The sequence below is a fragment of the Lampetra planeri genome, chromosome 66 (assembly GCF_965212315.1).
Source record: "Lampetra planeri chromosome 66, kcLamPlan1.2.h2, whole genome shotgun sequence".
NCBI lineage: Eukaryota > Metazoa > Chordata > Hyperoartia > Petromyzontiformes > Petromyzontidae > Lampetra > Lampetra planeri.
Genome location: NC_136172.1, coordinates 1,120,696 through 1,139,220, shown reverse-complemented (window position 1 = coordinate 1,139,220; position 18,525 = coordinate 1,120,696). Strand labels below are relative to the sequence as shown.

The window sequence follows — 18,525 nt, the reverse complement described above, 5'->3', positions numbered from 1 at the left end:
TTATTAACGACTGATGAGAAACGTTTGTTGAAGTGTTTGGCAATGTTATTGTTGTTTATGACGGATTTGTTTGGAGAGTCCGTCGAAGCTTTAATGGTCTTCCAAAGTGTTGATGAGTTTTGGCGATGGTCAAAAGATTCAACAAACTCGTGCCAGCGTTCTGTTTTGGCTTGATTGATTAGCTTTGTGATTTTAATATAGAAGGCCGTGATTTGTGGTGATGTAGGATTTTTATTCCTCAGAGTATTTCGTAGGTTTATTAGCGTTGAGGCTTCTTTAGGGAGGCAGGGAAGGTGTTGCTTGTAGCAACCCGCCGGGATGGTGTGCTTGGTGGTCGTTGCGATGATGTTTCTGAAAATCTTTTCAGAGTTATGTGCAGATGTGTGGATATGGTTGATGTTGTCGACGAATAATGCTTCTGATTCTGAAGTAAAAAGTGGCCAGTTGGCTTTTTTAAAGTTGTAATACAAGCGATTTTTAGGAGTTTGTGAAGGCTTGGCGGCATTGAGGGTCAACACAATTGGTAGGTGGTCGGATCCAAGGGCCGTAAAGACTTGCCAGTCTATTGATGAAAGGAGGTTTCCTGACGCTATTGAGATATCTGGTAAGGATGAAGGGCCAGATGACGGAACTCTGATTTGCATCTTTTCATTGAGTACCCCATAGGGGGAGCCGTTCAAGATATCTGCAATGAGGTTGCCATGTGCATCTGAAAGGGAAGAGTGCCAAAGTTTGTTGCGGGCGTTGAAATCTCCAATAACAATTGAGTCGTTGTTTGGTAAAAGTTGATTTATATTGAACTGATAGTTGCGAGGGCAAGAACTGGTAGGTGGGATGTAAACGTTGATTACAGTGAATGGGCCTAGATGGGATTTGATACGGACGCTTAAGACTTCAAGTTCAAGTTCAAGTTAATTTATTAGGTATAGCCCTGTGAGCCATTCGGCTCTTGAATCGGGTGCAACTTGTTGTATGTGTTGGGTTATGAAATTTTGATAAAAATAATAAAAATTAATAATTTTCCAAAAAATGCGCAAATAGCATTAATTATGTTAATGTGAGTATTAATATGCATACATTATTATAATGTGAGTAATTTTATGCATAAATTATGATAATCACGGAGATAATCGTAGTAATTTATGCGGATGCTTGCAACTATGTTAATGTGAGCAGTTATGATAATTAAGTTTAGTTTCGTTTATCCAGAGTTATATCAATCAGGATAACTCGATTATCATTGATTAAACATTTACCGATTATCTTAGTGTGTTTATGTTATTTTAGGTCTCCAGTTTCAGATCTCATCACAGGATACAGTTCTCAAGAATAAGACAGTTTTGCATGGACTTGGAATAAAGCACTCGAACAATTGGTGTTAAGCAATTTTAATTCTAAACAAACACATGCCACTCTAGCATGCAGGTCAAACATGCGTCCATAAATTCATGAGCAAGATTATGCAATTAACGAAAATGAATGACTAAAAACTCTTATTCATTAGTGAGATTATGCAATTAACTAAACTGAAGGATAACTCTTCTAACAATCGTAACCTCTACCTTTCTACTCTTTGCATCTCATTAGTTCCCCCATGTATCGATCACAATCGGCGACTGGCCGAGTTTGAAAACAAGCATGACACACTTCATATGGCGGCAATAAAAGCACTTATTGTACCCCGAAAGCGAAGCATATTTCAATCGATTCGTTGGCAAGATTAAATCTGGTAACGGAATGTTTGAGACAATGGTGGGTGAGGGCGTGTGTGTGGGAGAGCGAATCTGGCTCTGTTTTAATTAATTCTTCGGCGAAACTCTATGACAAAGAAACCGGTTTGACAAGATATATTTTCTGTGTGCTTCCTTGAGTCTGTGAGGGGAGGAGGTGATACTACCCTGTTCGGAGATTTCCTCACAGCCCGTGCGGATTGCAGACGCGACTTTCTCCGCAGGGAGTTTAGCGGCGGCGCTTGGCGGTCCTCGGTAGCTGACGGCGCGGTGGCGCGCTCTCTCGGCTCTGATGGCGGCGCTCGTTCGGAAGACCTTGACTCTCTTTCTCCACTGCGGGATAACGAGTCGGTTTTGGTTGATGCTGGTTGATCTGGATGTGCGTATTAAACACGCGGCGCATGCGATGGCGCTGTCCTCCTCCTCACAGCCGTTCGATCAGGCTTTCTCCACTGCTTCACGCTCTCTGTTTTGCTGGCTTGGTCGGCGCTTGGCGATTTCCGCCCTTTCTGCGGGTTGTTCGCTGGTCGTCACTCTGACGATGAGCGATGCTTCGTTCGTTGCAGGGGGGACGTTGGGTCTTTGTTGGCTCGGGAGTGATAGCTGGAGTCTCCGTCAGCTTCACTCGCAGCTCGGTGACTCAGGGTAGCGATTCTTCTCAGGTGGTGCAGACCTCGGCTTGTTGCTGCATGGCAAGGCTGAACTCGTGTACTCGTGTGCGGCAGGCGATGCACGTCGCCACCCCGCGAACCTCGTCCTTCTAGATGACGAAAGAGCTTCTTCGTTGGCGGCGACAAGAAGAGATGGAGCCGAAGCCCCGTGGAGATCGGTGATGGGGCCGAAGCCCTGGAGATCTCTGGTGGGGGCTGTGGCCCGGAGACGAGATGGGGGCCAGAGCCCTGGGATCTGTGGTGGGGCCAGAGCCCTGAAGATCTCCTTTGAATGGATTTTGCCTCTGCTTATATCGGGAAAATTCACTCAGTTTTTCCCAGTTGTTCAAAGGCTGTCATAAAACCTTCCTGTGGGGGCGAACCCATCTGCGTCCGTGTGTGTGTCCGTCCATGTGTGTCGCGTGCGTGTTCATTAGCTTTGAAGACCAGCTGTGTAATCATTCTGGAAGGAGGGGTGGGGGCCTCGCGACGGCGCCACCTAAGTTATCCATTAACCAGACCGACGATCCGCGTTCGCATCGAGTTATACAAAGATATCCTAATCCATGTTTCGATTATGAATTATTCGTCGCGAAAAACCTACGCGTTAAGCGAGCTTAATGATCTCCTCCCTTGCTCTGGGCGTTATATATTTTGTCTCACACAGCTTAAGTTGTTTTGGTTTGGAAGTTGAAATGCGACTTATTTGCTGCTTAGTTCCATTATGATTTGATTGCAAGCGACCCAAGTTATGCCGAAACCGTGTTCACGGTGTTTCATCGTGACCCGATCTCCCATGGAAATGTTATTTGCTCGCGTGTGCAAATCCTGCTGTCCGTGTTGCGGGGAGACAAAGACGGCTATTCTCCGTGGTTGGAATGCCCTGCGCGTGTTTTATTTATTAATTTCTTTTCTCGAGTCGTTGCCCGCGTGCTACGATCTTTATGGGGCCATTTCCTGGCTTTGTGCCTGCATGTGGAGATCCTCTCGGAAAGACAAAGACGGCCATGTTGCTCGCTTCTTATGGGGTGTTGCGTTTGGTTAATTATGAGAGACTTCTCCGCCCTTAGCTCCTCTAGGAGATCCACTTTAATTCCGTACTTATTATTTGACTTCTTGTGATTATTTAATCTGATATCCCGGCTAGGGATTTTTGTTTTGGAGCGACCCTGATGCCATAATTATTTTTTGATGCTTCGGCCCGGCTGTGTAGAAATTATTTAAAGGTAAATAATGTCAGTATTTAATTAACAATGATGGGTCGCGACCCTGGTGCCGACTGTAGTCTGGTTTCCAATTGGAGTGAGGATAGATATTGTTTGCTTAATCTTCATGGCTAAGTTGGTAACTTTGTTTATCTAACCTGGTTCAAAACCCGTCTGTGCTTTTTGTCGTCAATGTTATTTCCTTTGTTAAGAATATAATTATATATTTCGTGGCCTGGTTTTGTATTTATCAAAGGGTTTTTTTGTAAGGCTTTTTAACGAAAGGATGTCATCCTAACCCCCCCTGCAATTCCCCCCTCCCTTGTTCCTCTTGTGTGAAATTAGGGGAGTTTTTATGACATTTATTGCCCTCTTTCATGCCCTCTAGCCCTTTGAGGTGAGGTATGCGCGCATCTGTGGAAGTGTGGGAGCGTGTTCGTTCCCAAGTTGCCCCGTGTCTATTAAAAAGAAATAATTATATATGTTGGCAGGATAATTCTTTAAAAAAATATACTAAAAAAAATAAAAAGGGGGTATAGACACAACAATCCGCCCTTTTGAAAATTTTCAGGCGTCGATTTGGCCACTGGCGAATTTTCAAACAAAGTAATGCCCCCTTTTTTTTGTCATGAATCCCATCAGCCGCCCTTACTCTCGGCGGTTATTTCTTACAACGCGCACGTTCGTATTACAATCTTAACATGGTTACATTTGAAATAAGCAAAGAAAATAACAACACGTTAAACATCGATACCACAAGTTACATCGGTTCTCATACATCATAACTCCGACGAATATTCATTTTTGTTTATGTTAAATCCTGGGAAACGCTAGGTAGCGGTTTCGGACGCATTTCTTACGACGCGCGCGCACGTATTACGATCTTAACATGGTTACATTTGAAATAAGCAAAGAAAATAACAACACGTTAAACATCGATATCACAAGTTACATCGGTTCTCATACGTCATAACTCCAACGAATATTCATTTTTGTTTTTGTTAAATCCTGGGAAACGCTAGGCAGCGGTTTCGGACGCATTTCTTACGACGCGCGTGCACGTATTATGATCTTAACATGGTTACATTTGAATTGAGCAAAGAAAATTAAACAACACGTTAAACATCGATACCACAAGTTACATCGGTTCTCATACATCATAACTCCGACGAATATTCATTTTTGTTTTTGTTAAATCCTGGTAAACGCTAGGTAGCGGTTTTGAACGCATTTATGCGTTACCTTCCTCATGTTACCTGTTTTACCACTTATCACTTTGATAATTCGATCACGGTTTTCAGGTTCGTTTTTGTAGTTTCCTCTCTCACTCTCTCGCGTCGTGGGAGTGTGTGGTGAAAAATTGTGCTGCACATAATCAGAATTCGCGCACACAACCAACTTTGACACTTGGTTCGTGGCATTCGCTCTCTCTGCGATTACATGCACATTTGCCGAGTCAGTGTGTCAATTTAATTCTGTGCCTCGTAATGTTGCCCTCTTTGTTTTTACGAGTGTGTTAGATTCCAACACCATTCCCGATATGTCATGAACATTCGTCTCCATTTTAGCACTCCGATCCACATAAATTTTGGTTTCCCTTGGATATTTTTCATTCAAAGGCTCACGCCTGCACTCCTCAGGGCGTGTCTCTGTGTTCTCTCTTTGTCTCTGCTGTCTGTTATCTACTGTCCGATCACACTTCAATTCAGCCCTGTCCTTGCATTCGATCTGCGCGTCATTTACGGGAGCACTGCTCGTGTTTCCTACCGCATCGTATGCATTTAATGTTTCCCGGTCGTTGCGGTATCTGTCCGCCCTGTCACTTGCAGCCTGCTTGCATTTCCCAATGAGGCCAGGGTTTAACAAAACTTCAGCGTGCGGGGCGCATATGGGCCGCTCGCTCTCAATCACTGTGGGTGGTTCATCACGTATTTGGACCGCATTCTGTGTTATTCCTCTATTCCCTCCTGGTATAGTCGGTGGAGGAATTGGTCGGAATTGGACCGATTGTGTTTGAACTCCCATCCCGCGATTCTCCTGAATGTTCACCTCCATACCTCCGCAGTCTGTGTACCACCTTCCCGCTAGATGGTTATCTCGCCATCTTTGTGTGTAATTTTGACCTTGCGTGTGTCATGGCATGGGGTGTTGATATGGTTCTGCTCTGAACCTCCCCCTGCGATTCTCGTACATTTTTGGCCCAGTGTTTCTCCCATTTGAGTGCCAAATTTTTCCTGGATTGTTACTTTGACATCTTTGTGCGTATTTTTGACCTTGCGTATGTCGGGGCATGGGGTGCTGATATAATTCTGCCCTTGGTCTCCACATTCCGCAGTCTGTGTACCACCTTCCCGCTAGATGGTTATCTCGCCATCTTTGTGTGTAACTTTGGCCTTGCGTGTGTCGTGGCATGGGGTGTTGATATGGTTCTGCCCTTGGTCTCCACATTCTGCGATTCTCCTGAATGTCCGGCTTTGTGCCGCTCTCATTCTCGTGCCAACCTCTCTCTGGTTTATTTTGCCATAGGTGCGTGCGTGTTTGCTCCTCCCTGCATTGTGGGACTGCTCGGTGAATTTTTTTTCTCTCTGAGAGGCTGGGTTCCTTATCCCTCTCCCTGTGTTCTGGACCCGAATTATGATTCTTAGCTCTGTATAACCATGCCATGTACGCCTTGCTCTCTATGCGGCGTAAGGATGTGGTTTCCGGATTCAAAACCATTCTCACCCTTTCTGTAATCTCTGGGCTCAAGGATTCAAAAAACATAATTTTAAACATGTGATCACCTTCGTGGTACCGATTCACGTCGCCTGCGTAATACGCTCTTTTAAATTGTAAAAGGTAGTCACGTGGATCTTGGTCCATGCCCTGGGTCATCGATTTTACCGCATAAAACCCCTCAGTGAGTGTCGAATATTCTCCAAACTTCCGAATCACTGCCAGGCTCAGTTGTTTAAAATCATTTCTAACCTGGTATGGTAGCGACTTTACCCATGGTATAGATTCTTTATGTAAGCTCCGTTTCAACAAACTCGCTTTTTCATCCCGTCTCATCAGCCCTCTAATCATTGCCTCCTCTTCTACTGTTGCGATATGTGTGTGTATATCCATAGTCTGATTGTGTGGGTCAAAATCGGGAATTCTGATTAGAGCCTTGTCCATCAATTTAAGGGTTTTACTGTTGAATAGGTATTCCGAAAGTTGATCACCGTCAGCGTCATCATCAAACAAGTTATCATCAGGCAATCTGTCACTTTTATCTGTGCTGTGTCGGGCGTGTTTTAGCGGCGTGCATTTTTTGTGTGATCGCTCTAGCCTGTGTCGCTCGTGTTGCCATTTCCCTTCAGTTTTTGCCTCTGCCCTTAGTGAAGCATGTCCTGTCGACTTTACTTTAACATTTTGCCTCCCTCTAGCTGTGAAGTTGTCAGTCTCACATGTTTTTGTTTGCATATGTATCTCTCCATCCCTTCTCTCGAATTGTGAGGGTTTCCCTTTGTCAAGGATTTTTTGTTCGATATCCATAATTTTTGTGCGATCAGTCCCTGGACTCTGTCCACGTACCCAAGAGTGTGATTTACTGTTACTTCCATATTTATTCTGTGGATCAACGTCTGTGAGTTTCGCTGGTGTCGCGAGCACTGATTTCTCCTCCCTTACGATGGTGTGAGGACATTTTTCCTCGTTTATTAGAGACGATTTCTCTCCTGTTTCCTTTCCGAATTTTTCCTCATTCCACAATCCCTGTCTGTATGCCTGAGTGGGAAGGCATGAGTCCTGTCCTGCCTTCTCTGCAATTTTTGCATCGTGTTCGCCTTCGTTACATTTTATCCAGTCAATTAGTTTCCCTCGGGGTGTGTTCGTGTTATCGATACAGCTCCCTTCCCATATGTCTCTCTGACTGTACTGCTTTGTAACAGATCGGTCGTTACGTTTTAATACGAGCTCCCAGTATCCCGTAATCCATTCCAATATTATTCTTAATCCTAGCATCTCAAGTATGGCAGGAGTTACTTTGACATTTCCTTTCAGAGTGCATATAAAACCATTATCTCACAGAGTGTAGTCAGTTTGACTCGAGCTATTCTGTTATTTTCCGATTCAGAGTGCGTATCTCTGACACAATTTATCACAGGATGCAATCGGTTCGATACGATATTATCCTAATTCCACTGGCTTTGTTCCAATCTGCTATTCTAGATTTTAACCTCAAAGGGCGTTTTTTTTGTTTTATGCCCGTTTACAATCACCATGCAATGTTCGATCCCGATATTCTGGTTAACACGTAGTGATTCATTCCATCATCCATGCAAAACACTGTCTGCGAGAGATCCAGGACGAGCCCCCATTATGTTGTATGTGTTGGGTTATGAAATTTTGATAAAAATAATAAAAATTAATAATTTCCCGAAAAATACGCAAATAGCATTGATTATGTTAATGTGAGTATTAATATGCATAAAGTATGATAATGTGAGTAATTATATGCATAAATTATGATAATCACGGAGATACTCGTAGTAATTTATGCGGATGCTTGCGACTATGTTAATGTGAACAGTTATGATAATTAAGTTTAGTTTCGTTTATCCAGAGTTATATCAATCAGGATAACTCGATTATCATTGATTAAACATTTACCGATTATCTTAGTGTGTTTATGTTATTTTAGGTCTCCAGTTTCAGATCTCATCACAGGATACAGTTCTCAAGAATAAGACAGTTTTGCATGGACTTGGAAAGAAGCACTCGAACAATTGGTGTTAAGCAATTTTAATTCTAAACAAACACATGACACTCTAGTATGCAAAAGCAAGTATACGTCAATAAATTTATGGGCAAGATTATGCAATTAGCGAAAATGAATGACTAAAAATACTTCTTCATTGGCGGGATTATACAGTTAACTAAAATGAATGACTAAAAACATGTATTCATTTGCGAGATTATGCATTTAACGAAATTGAATGACTAAAGTTACTTCTTCATTGGCGAGATTATGCAATTAACTAAACTGAAGGATAATTCTTCTAACAATCGTAACCTCTACCTTTCCACCAGGCATCTCATTAGTTCCCCCATGTATCAATCACAATCGGCGGCTGGCCTAGTTTGAAAACAAGCATGACACACTTCATATGGCGGCAATAAAAGCACTTATTGTACCCCGAAAGCGAAGCATATTTCAATCGATTCGTTGGCAAGATTAAATCTGGTAACGGAATGTTTGAGACAATGGTGGGTGAGGGCGTGTGTGTGGGAGAGCGAATCTGGCTCTGTTTTAATTAATTCTTCGGCGAAACTCTATGACAAAGAAACCGGTTTGACAAGATATATTTTCTGTGTGCTTCCTTGAGTCTGTGAGGGGAGGAGGTGATACTACCCTGTTCGGAGATTTCCTCACAGCCCGTGCGGATTGCAGACGCGACTTTCTCCGCAGGGAGTTTAGCGGCGGCGCTTGGCGGTCCTCGGTAGCTGACGGCGCGGTGGCGCGCTCTCTCGGCTCTGACGGCGGCGCTCGTTCGGAAGACCTTGACTCTCTTTCTCCACTGCGGGATGACGAGTCGGTTTTTGTTGATGCTGGTTGATCTGGGTGTGCGTATTAAACACGCGGCGCATGCGATGGCGCTGTCCTCCTCCTCACAGCCGTTCGATCAGGCTTTCTCCACTGCTTCACGCTCTCTGTTTTGCTCGCTTGGTCGACGCTTGGCGATTTCCGCCCTTTCTGCGGGTTGTTCGCTGGTCGTCACTCTGACGATGAGCGATGCTTCGTTCGTTGCAGGGGGGACGTTGAGTCTTTGTTGGCTCGGGAGTGATAGCTGGAGTCTCCGTCAGCTTCACTCGCAGCTCGGTGACTCAGGGTAGCGATTCTTCTCAGGTGGTGCAGACCTCGGCTTGTTGCTGCACGGCAAGGCTGAGCTCGTTTACTCGTGTGCGGCAGGCGATGCACGTCGCCACCCCGCGAACCTCGTCCTTCTGGATGACGAAAGAGCTTCTTCGTTGGCGGCAACGAGAAGAGATGGAGCCGAAGCCCCGTAGAGATCGGTGATGGGGCCGAAGCCCTGGAGATCTGTGATGGGGGCCGTGGCCCGGAGACGAGATGGGGGCCAGAGCCCCTGACGATCTGTGGTGGGGGCCAGAGCCCTGAAGATCTCTTTTGAATGGATTTTGCCTCTGCTTATATCGGGAAAATTCACTCAGTTTTTCCCAGTTGTTCAAAGACTGTCATAAAACCTTCCTGTGGGGGCGAACCCATCTTCGTCCATGTGTGTGTCCGTCCGTGTGTGTCGCATGCGTGTTCATTAGCTTTGAAGACCAGCTGTGTAATTCTGGAAGGAGGGGTGGGGGCCTCGCGACGGCGCCACCTAAGTTATCCATTAACCAGACCGACGATCCGCGTTCGCATCGAGTTATACAAAGATATCCTAATCCATGTTTCGATTATGAATTATTCGTCGCGAAAAACCTACGCGTTAAGCGAGCTTAATGATCTCCTCCCTTGCTCTGGGCGTTATATCTTTTGTCTCACACAGCTTAAGTTGTTTTGGTTTGGAAGATGAAATGCGACTTATTTGCTGCTTAGTTCCATTATGATTTGATTGCAAGCGACCCAAGTTATGCCGAAACCGTGTTCACGGTGTTTCATCGTGACCCGATCTCCCATGGAAATGTTATTTGCTCGCGTGTGCAAATCCTGCTGTCCGTGTTGCGGGGAGACAAAGACGGCTATTCTCCGTGGTTGGAACGCCCTGCGCGTGTTATATTTATTAATTTCCTTTCTCGAGTCGTTGCCCGCGCGCTACGATCTTTATGGGGCCATTTCCTGGCTTTGTGCCTGCGTGTGGAGATCCTCTCGGAAAGACAAAGACGGCCGTGTTGCTCGCTGGTTAATTATGAGAGACTTCTCCGCCCTTAGCTCCTCTCGGAGATCCACTTTAATTCCGTACTTATTATTTGACTTCTGGTGATTATTTAATCTGATATCCCAGCTAGGGATTTTTGTTTTGGAGCGACCCTGATGCCATAATTATTTTTTGATGCTTCGGCCCGGCCGTGTAGAAATTATTTAAAGGTAAATAATGTCAGTATTTAATTAACAATGATGGGTCGCGACCCTGGTGCCGACTGTAGTCTGGTTTCCAATTGGAGTGAGGATAGATATTGTTTGCTTAATCTTCATGGCTAAGTTGGTAACTTTGTTTATCTAACATGGTTCAAAACCCGTCTGTGCTTTTTGTCGTCAATGTTGTTTCCTTTGTTAAGAATATAATTATATATTTCGTGGCCTGGGTTTGTATTTATCAAAGGGTTTTTTGTAAGGCTTTTTAACGAAAGGATGTCATCCTAACCCGCCCTGCAATTCCCCCCTCCCTTGTTCCTCTTGTGTGAAATTAGGGGAGTTTTTATGACATTTATTGCCCTCTTTCATGCCCTCTAGCCCTTTGAGGTGAGGTATGCGCGCATCTGTGGAATTGTGGGAGCGTGTTCGTTCCCAAGTTGCCCCGTGTCTATTAAAAAGAAATAATTATATATGTTGGCAGGATAATTCTTTAAAAAAAAATATTTAAAAAAATAAAAAGGGGGTATAGACACAACAAACTGCAACAAACAAAAAACAATAACATGAACAAAAAACATCTTAAAGTGAATATGTGACTAAGTGCAAACAGAAAATCCAAGAAAAGACGACAAAATATTGCAGAAAAAACACCGTACACCAACGCTGTGTGCAAAAATCCCAGTGGGATGCAAGTCAAACAACAACAACAACCACAAGACAACTTAGATTAAGGCCATCAGTCTAACTCTGTACTACAACAAACAAACATGGCTAAACCAATACACTTTTCGAAATCACCAAAATAAAGCTATGAAAGCAATGAAAAAGCAATCATAAGAACTGTGACGAAATTTTCACAATAAATGGTATAAACAACATGTACTACCAAAACCCTGCAGCCATAGCTGGCTGCATGAATCACTCCACAACAGCAGGAGCATCAATCGGAGTATTATAATTTTTCAATGCACCACTTCAATGGTGATATCAGAAGGAGGCATTGGGATTTAAATTTCTTCAAATTCAATGCTGTTATAGATGAAAAAAGCTAAACCGACACCAGCTGTTGGTCGGTCTCGACGGAGAAAAGTTAAATTTTGAAAGTTGGGCGGTTGAGAAGTGGATTTAAAATTTGTTTCATGGATGGCTGCTATATTAATGGCGTTTTGTTGTAGAAAGGTGCTTAGTTCAAGATATTTGTTGCTGATGCCGTTGATGTTTATTTGAAGAATTTTTAGGTCGTGTTTGTTGTAGACTTTTGTTGTGGTTGAAACGGTGGTTGCGGTGGATGAGGTGGTGGTGCTAGTGTAGTTGTGCAAGGTGGAGTTGTTGGAGTGGATGATGTACAATATTTGCAGAACCAGCCGGAATTTGAACTGCGGATGCGGGCTAAATTAGTGCAGCGTTTGTGGTACCAAGCTTTACGACCGTTGCATAGGATATAATTAGCATTGACGTTCTTGCCGCTGCCGCCACAAGGGAAAAACGGGCCTGGATTCAATTCGACGTCCCAAGAAATATAGAGAAGCCAGCTTCAGTATGCCGGGAGGCCTGGACTGGCTGGCGAAAAAAGGAAAGTGCGAGGGGTGATGTTGCCATTTGCAAGTGCTTTCCTAGTACTTGGTCTCTCCAATTCGAACAAGCGGCAACACTGGAGAGGCTTTCCCTAAATGGGGGATGTCGGACAATCTGCAAATAAATAACACGTATTTATGAAATGTGATTGAGGTCCATGGTCTCATGGTTTGTGCCAGGGTTTTACAAATTGGTGCATTTATTTTGACAGCATTGCAAGACAGTATCAGCCACTAGAGGCCTTACTGTGTGACTTACCGGGGACCTCTTGTGGAGGAGTCTATTAAGGAGACCCGTTTGACCCTTCGTGGTTCACAGGATCACAGCGTGACCTGATCCCTCCTGGTGACCTGGGCACGTCGCCTGCCCAGGGTCGAAAGAAACCCTCGCAGCTGCAAGTAGTGACGCCACACGCGTTACTCTTCTGCTGAGAGGAGGGTATTTCAAGAGGACTGTGCTCATTGCTGTGTTTATGCACACACTGCATGCGGCTTGCGGCACGGGGGGAAAAGTGGAAAGAAGAAGTGGTGGAGAATCGTGAAGCAAAACGAGACTGCCTGGCCCCATTGCCCCACTGCCGACGCCTTCTGTTACCCCTTCAACCCGCATCTAGCCGTGGGTGCAGTGAGAGTTCTGGTCTCTCCGTACACGGCCAGACGGGACCCTGGAAGACACGGGACCACCTCATCCAGAAGGACGACTTCTAGACCCACACCGCCTGCTCTAGAGCCATCTCTTCCAAAACAACGTCCTCCAGAACCTGCCCCTTCCACAAGACCGCCTCTTCCAGAGCCACCACCTCCAACTCCAATACCATTCCCTCCGCCACCTACCAGGCAAGTTGAGTAGGCTATGTATGGTGAACGTGTAGGAATGTAAGGAACATATACAAAAGTAAGCCGATGAATGTACCGAGGAAGATTTTGTAAGATGTGTGAAGGTTTATGTATAGCAAGCCTGTGTAGTGAGCCTGTCTGTAGTGAACCTGTCTGTGTATTGAGTATGTCTATCTTGTGAGCATGTCTGTGGGGTCAGCATTCCTTAGTCGTGAGCGAGCCTTTCTGTGTAGTGAGCCTTTTTGTGTCGTGAGCATGTCTGTGTAGTGAGCCAGTATTTGTTGTGAGCATACCTGTGTAGTGAGCCAGTCAGTGTAGTGAGCATGTGTGTGTAGTGATGTTGTATATATTGTATTTTGAAAAAAAAAAGATGAATGATAAAATATGAAATTATTCAAATTTATAAAATCATTAAATGTATGCAAATATGCAAATTAGACTCGATTAATAGTTTGTATTATGATCAATTAGTGTGTGTGTAGTTACGTGTATTATTATTCTTATTATTGGCTCGGCTTCGTTGTCTCGGGGTGCATTACCAATCGTGGTACTACAATAATTATCGCTTTAACTTTTAATGTCCGGTCTCAGGATTCAGATCTTGCCGCAGGATACAGTTCTTATTATGCATGAAGATTATTATGCATTAACTTAGGAAGAAACCACTCAGACTCTTCTGTGTTAAGCAACTTTAATATCTAAAAACACTCTAATATGCGAACACACTTATGATCGGAATTGCCACCACAGTACTTCTGTAGCTGTCCTACTCATCGAGCCGTACAATTAACCCTCAATGGTTACGTTGTTAAAACTGAGCAACAGAACAATCGGCTAACTCCTCAGTGGCACGACAATACACGACAATAGGATAAGGTCCTTAAAATTACAATATTCATTTGGAACCGCGCTAAAGAAACATTCCCAATGGCAAAAGTAGGCATCAATTAATTCATTGGTAAGATTCTGAAATTAAAGAAATGTCCCAAAACAATAGTGTACTTGTGAATGTGTAGGTTTGGTTAACAGATACTTATCAATTGGCTAATGGGACATCAATGAATGAATTGTTAAGATTATGCAATTAAAGAAAAGGAATGGATAAAATACTTCTAAACGACCTATTCATGCAACTCAAGGGACAGAACACCTTGGGATGGCAATCCTTTTCAAAACACAAAAAAACTTTTTGTAACAATCTAATTCGTGCCGATATGTGCGTTGTGTGTGTGTGTAGGAGGACAGTCACAACGTTGTCCAATAATTATAGCGGGCAGTATGGTTTGAGTTGTCCACCTACCAGAGGTCGCAACCGGGTACCTGATACCCGTACCCTACCCGATACCCGGCTACCCGTACCCGGCCGGGTACGGGTAGCCGTTTGCGACCCTGATGCGGCCGGGTACGGGTACGGGTAGGCCGTGAGTCACTGGTGAGTCACCGTTTGTCACTCATTTCCCAACGTCTTGTCTCTTCTCACAATTCAAGTTCCTAGAATCAACCCACCCGCGCCTGCAACATGGCTTCATCCCAGAGGTCGCAATCGGGTACCCGTACCCTACCCGATACCCGGCCGGGTACGGGTAGCCGGGTATCGGGTAGGGTACCCGTTTGCGACCCTGGTGCGGCCGGGTACGGGTAAGGAATCAAAACCCGTTTGCGACCTCTGCCACCTCCTCTTCCTGCTAACTGCGGCTCTGACGAGTCAGTGGCTTCCGCGGTGCAGAGTTCCTTGTAGCGACAATACCTCAGGTCCCCAGCAGGGGCGCTGGGTCGGCGTCTGCGCGAGTCGAACACACGGCGCTCTCAGCTGCGCCGTCAGTCTCTCTCCACCGCTGGGGTGGTTGCTGAGGGGCCGTCCATAAATGACGTCACGCACCTAGGGGAGGGGGGGGTCAGACATTTGTGACGATGTGTGACGAGGGGGGGGGGGGGGTTTGAGAAATGTGACGTCACATCAAAATGCGCTACTTTAAATAAATATAGACAACACGTTCTACTTAATTAAATTGACTTTTTAATAAATGTTTTCTCCTACAACATCAGAGTGCAGCGCCACATTAAATACGAACTACAATTATACTAGTTTAAAGCGATTTGAAGCATATTTAATTTTTTGTGGGGGGTGCAAAGCTTTGTGACGTCATTTTTGAGGGGGGGGTTGACTTTTTGTGACGACGGGGGGGGGGGGTCAAAAATAATTTATGGACGGCCCCTGAGTGGGCGGCACGCTGCTCACGATGGCGGCGGTGCCCGTGCCGGCTGCAGGATGATGGGTTATGATGATGGGTTCGGACTTCGTCTGCGTCGATGTGTGCGATGGTCCCGTCGCCAGAGAGCGCTCGCAGCTCGTCCGCTGGGCTGCAGCGCGTCACCCCCTTGGCACCAGGCACTGTCGATCCTTGAGCTCGACCTTTGCTGGAGTGGGCTCGGGGCTTCCGAGTCGGCGCGCTCGTGGTTAGTCGTGAGCCGCTGGTCCTGTGAGTAGCAGCTGCTTTGCGCGACCACCCTTGGTGCCTCCCCCCATTGTCCAGGAGGGCTCCTGCTGCGAGCTACTCGTCGCTGCTCCTCACTCTCCACAACTCATAACATGTAGTCGAACACCTCTTAGTTTCTCGCAACTCTGATAGCTTATTGCAATACAACTTCTCGCAGTCCTTGACTCTGCAAGCAACTCAACACATAAGGATGCATGTAGAATACAATTTCCAGCGATACTCAGTCTGTCATTGCTCTGACAGACCCAGTATCACAGTGACCACACTCCGGAGCTTGCCGTTGCAAGACTAATTTGGGTGGTTCGGCTTCTTTCTTATATCCTAAATGTTTCGCCTCCGTCTCGTCTTCTCACAAAGGACCGGAATGCCTTTGATTTCGCTCCTCGGCCTGTGATTGGTCGGTTTCCTCTCACGACGGAACAACTGTCCCTTTGATTGTGACCGTGTGTCCGGTGTACGTGTGTGTGTCTGTCTGTTCTAATTTATGGAAGTCATTTCCCAAGTCACATCAATGCCCGGCTTCTCTCCCCTTCCTCAAGCAGTCATCTAATGGCCTGTGGACACAGATGCTCTCAATTGCCCCTAAGTGTCGTTATTACAGTTTTAGTACTTTCCGCAGTCATTAAGGCCTTTTGTTGTCTCGAGGGAGGAGTTCACAGGCATGTGTCACTGTATTTTTTTTACGTAAAAAAATAGGTAATAGCACTCTGAATATATGTTTTTGGAAAAGGCATATATACAACAGGGAGATTCTCAGTGTAGTGAGCCTGTCTATGTAGTGAGTCTGTCTGTGTAGTGAGCCTGTCTGTGTAGTGAGCCTGTCTGTGTAGTGAGCCTGTCTGTGTAGTGAGGCAGTCTATGTAGTGAGCCTGTCTCTGTAGTGAGCCTGTCTATGTAGTGTGCCTGTCTCTGTAGTGAGCCTGTCTATGTAGTGAGCCTGTCTCTGTAGTGAGCCTGTCTGTGTAGTGAGCCAGTCTATGTAGTGAGCCAGTCTATGTAGTGTGCCTGTCTCTGTAGTGAGCCTGTCTATGTATTGAGCGTGTCTGTGTAGTGAGCCTGTCTGTGTAGTGAGCCTGTCTGTGTAGTGTGCCTGTCTGTGTAGTGAGCCTGTCTGTGTAGTGTGCCTGTCTGTGTAGTGAGCCTGTCTGTGTAGTGAGCCTGTCTGTGTAGTGAGCCTGTCTGTGTAGTGAGCCAGTCTATGTAGTGAGCCAGTCTGTGTAGTGAGCCTGTCTGTGTAGTGAGCCTGTCTGTGTTGCAGGCATGATGGGAGTGTTCCAGACCAGCCTCCTCCTGTGTCTTCTCAGTGGAAGCCTCCATCTGAACGGTGACTCCTCACTAATCTCTTTTGCTCACACACTCCCCCATCTCTCCAGATACCTCTCTTCACATCTTCTCACATCTCTCCCTCTACTCCTCTTTCTCTCCATCTGTTCCCCATCTCCGCTCTCACCATGACGTGGCAGACTCCTCTGCCTCCAGTGCATGAGGAGTTGTCCTGGGTGTCCCCTAAGCCCCAGTGCTCTTCTCTCAATACGGAGCCACCTCATGGGGGCATCTCTCACTCGCTCGGAGGCATTTCACCGCTACTCGTGTGCACGTGGGACGTGTGTCCACTCGTCACGAGTACTCTGTCTGTGTGCACGTGATCACGCACCTCCTATTAGCACAGTTGCCTACTTACTACGCCACAGATGTTCAACACACATCACTGTGATGCGACTTCATGTCTCGTGTGCGCCTCGTGTCTTGTGCACTCAGAGGTTGCAGGCGATGCCTGGGGAGTAAACTGTGGGCTGATGGTGGTGACTGCAACAGAGGGAGCAGAGGTGGAACTCCCCTGCACTTTCTGGTTCCCCTCAGGACAAGGACCCGTTGTACGACAATGGTGGATGAGAGATGGCAAAAAAGCCACAGCAGATAACATCGTCTACAGCTCCACGCCAACAGAGGTGGCTGTGAGCTACAGAAGGCGGACCTTCTTGAGCAGAGATCTCAGCAGCCGTAGCTGCGCTCTCAAGATCAAGAATGTCGCAGTCTCAGATGCCACCACCTACTACTTCAAAGTTGATTTGGAGACCGATGCGTACACTGGGACACCAGGAGTTCAGCTTCGTGTGAAATGTACGACTACAGCTGCAGGATAAAATAATATTAAGCTCACATGAGCTCTCTTGTTTAAATACTTTTTGTATTTGTATTTATTTACATTTCGTGACTTGCTTACCGTTTCTCTATTTTATACTCCTATAATTTTACATTGTTTGCCATTGTAAGTTGGTGACCTGCCCCTACTGGACATTTGTCTACAAGAGCTTCATAGCTCATCGGATTCCTCCACTCTAAATAGTGAATCTGATTCTGATATTCAGGGGAAGGAGTAATCAGTGGGATCTCTTAGGCGCTTCAATGACGCGACATCTCCAAGTGCCCCCCGTGGTTTCCTGAATGCGACTGTGGTCGCTGATGCCGGAATCCACGGCCACTGGGTCCTGCAGGGGCAGACGCGGTACAGGAGAAGTTCCCCGCCATGTGTACGGTCACTGTGTGCGTCTCTCACAGGCGGTGCTGGGTCGACTGCTGCTGACTTTGTGAGCTACAGACACTCGGTGTGGGTGCGGGAGGGAGACCGCGCGCTGCTGCCCTGCGCCTTCTGCTTCTCGTGGAGTCGCAGTGACCACAGCGTGCGGGGCTTCTGGCTCATTAACGATGCCTTTGACGAGACAAAGACAGAGAACATCGTCTACAGCTCAGTGAGCAACACCAGCCCCATAGAGGGGTACAGGGGGAGAGTGGCGCTGGTGGGGAATCTGAGCTCGGGGAGCTGCTCCCTGGAGATCAGAGACGTGAGGATGGGAGACTCGAGGAGATATTTCTTCCGCGCTATCATCGATGGAACTAAGTTCAGTGGCGGTGCAGGCATCGCAATAACAGGTAAGGAACCTTTCATGACTCTTTTTCTAACACTAAACAACTTAAG

General features: G+C 46.0%; 1 long non-coding RNA gene across 2 annotated transcripts; it reads left to right on the top strand.

The window, feature by feature from the left end:
* Nucleotides 1-15,380: 15,380 nt before the first annotated feature.
* LOC144737272 (uncharacterized) lies at nt 15,381-17,618 on the top strand. Of its 2 annotated transcripts, none has more exons than XR_013588928.1 (3): nt 15,381-15,507; nt 16,807-16,872; nt 17,307-17,618. It is a non-coding gene; the product is annotated as an uncharacterized LOC144737272 (long non-coding RNA). The 2 variants fall into 2 exon arrangements; XR_013588927.1 differs by having other exon boundaries at nt 15,381-15,530.
* The last annotated feature ends 907 nt before the right edge of the window (nt 17,619-18,525 follow it).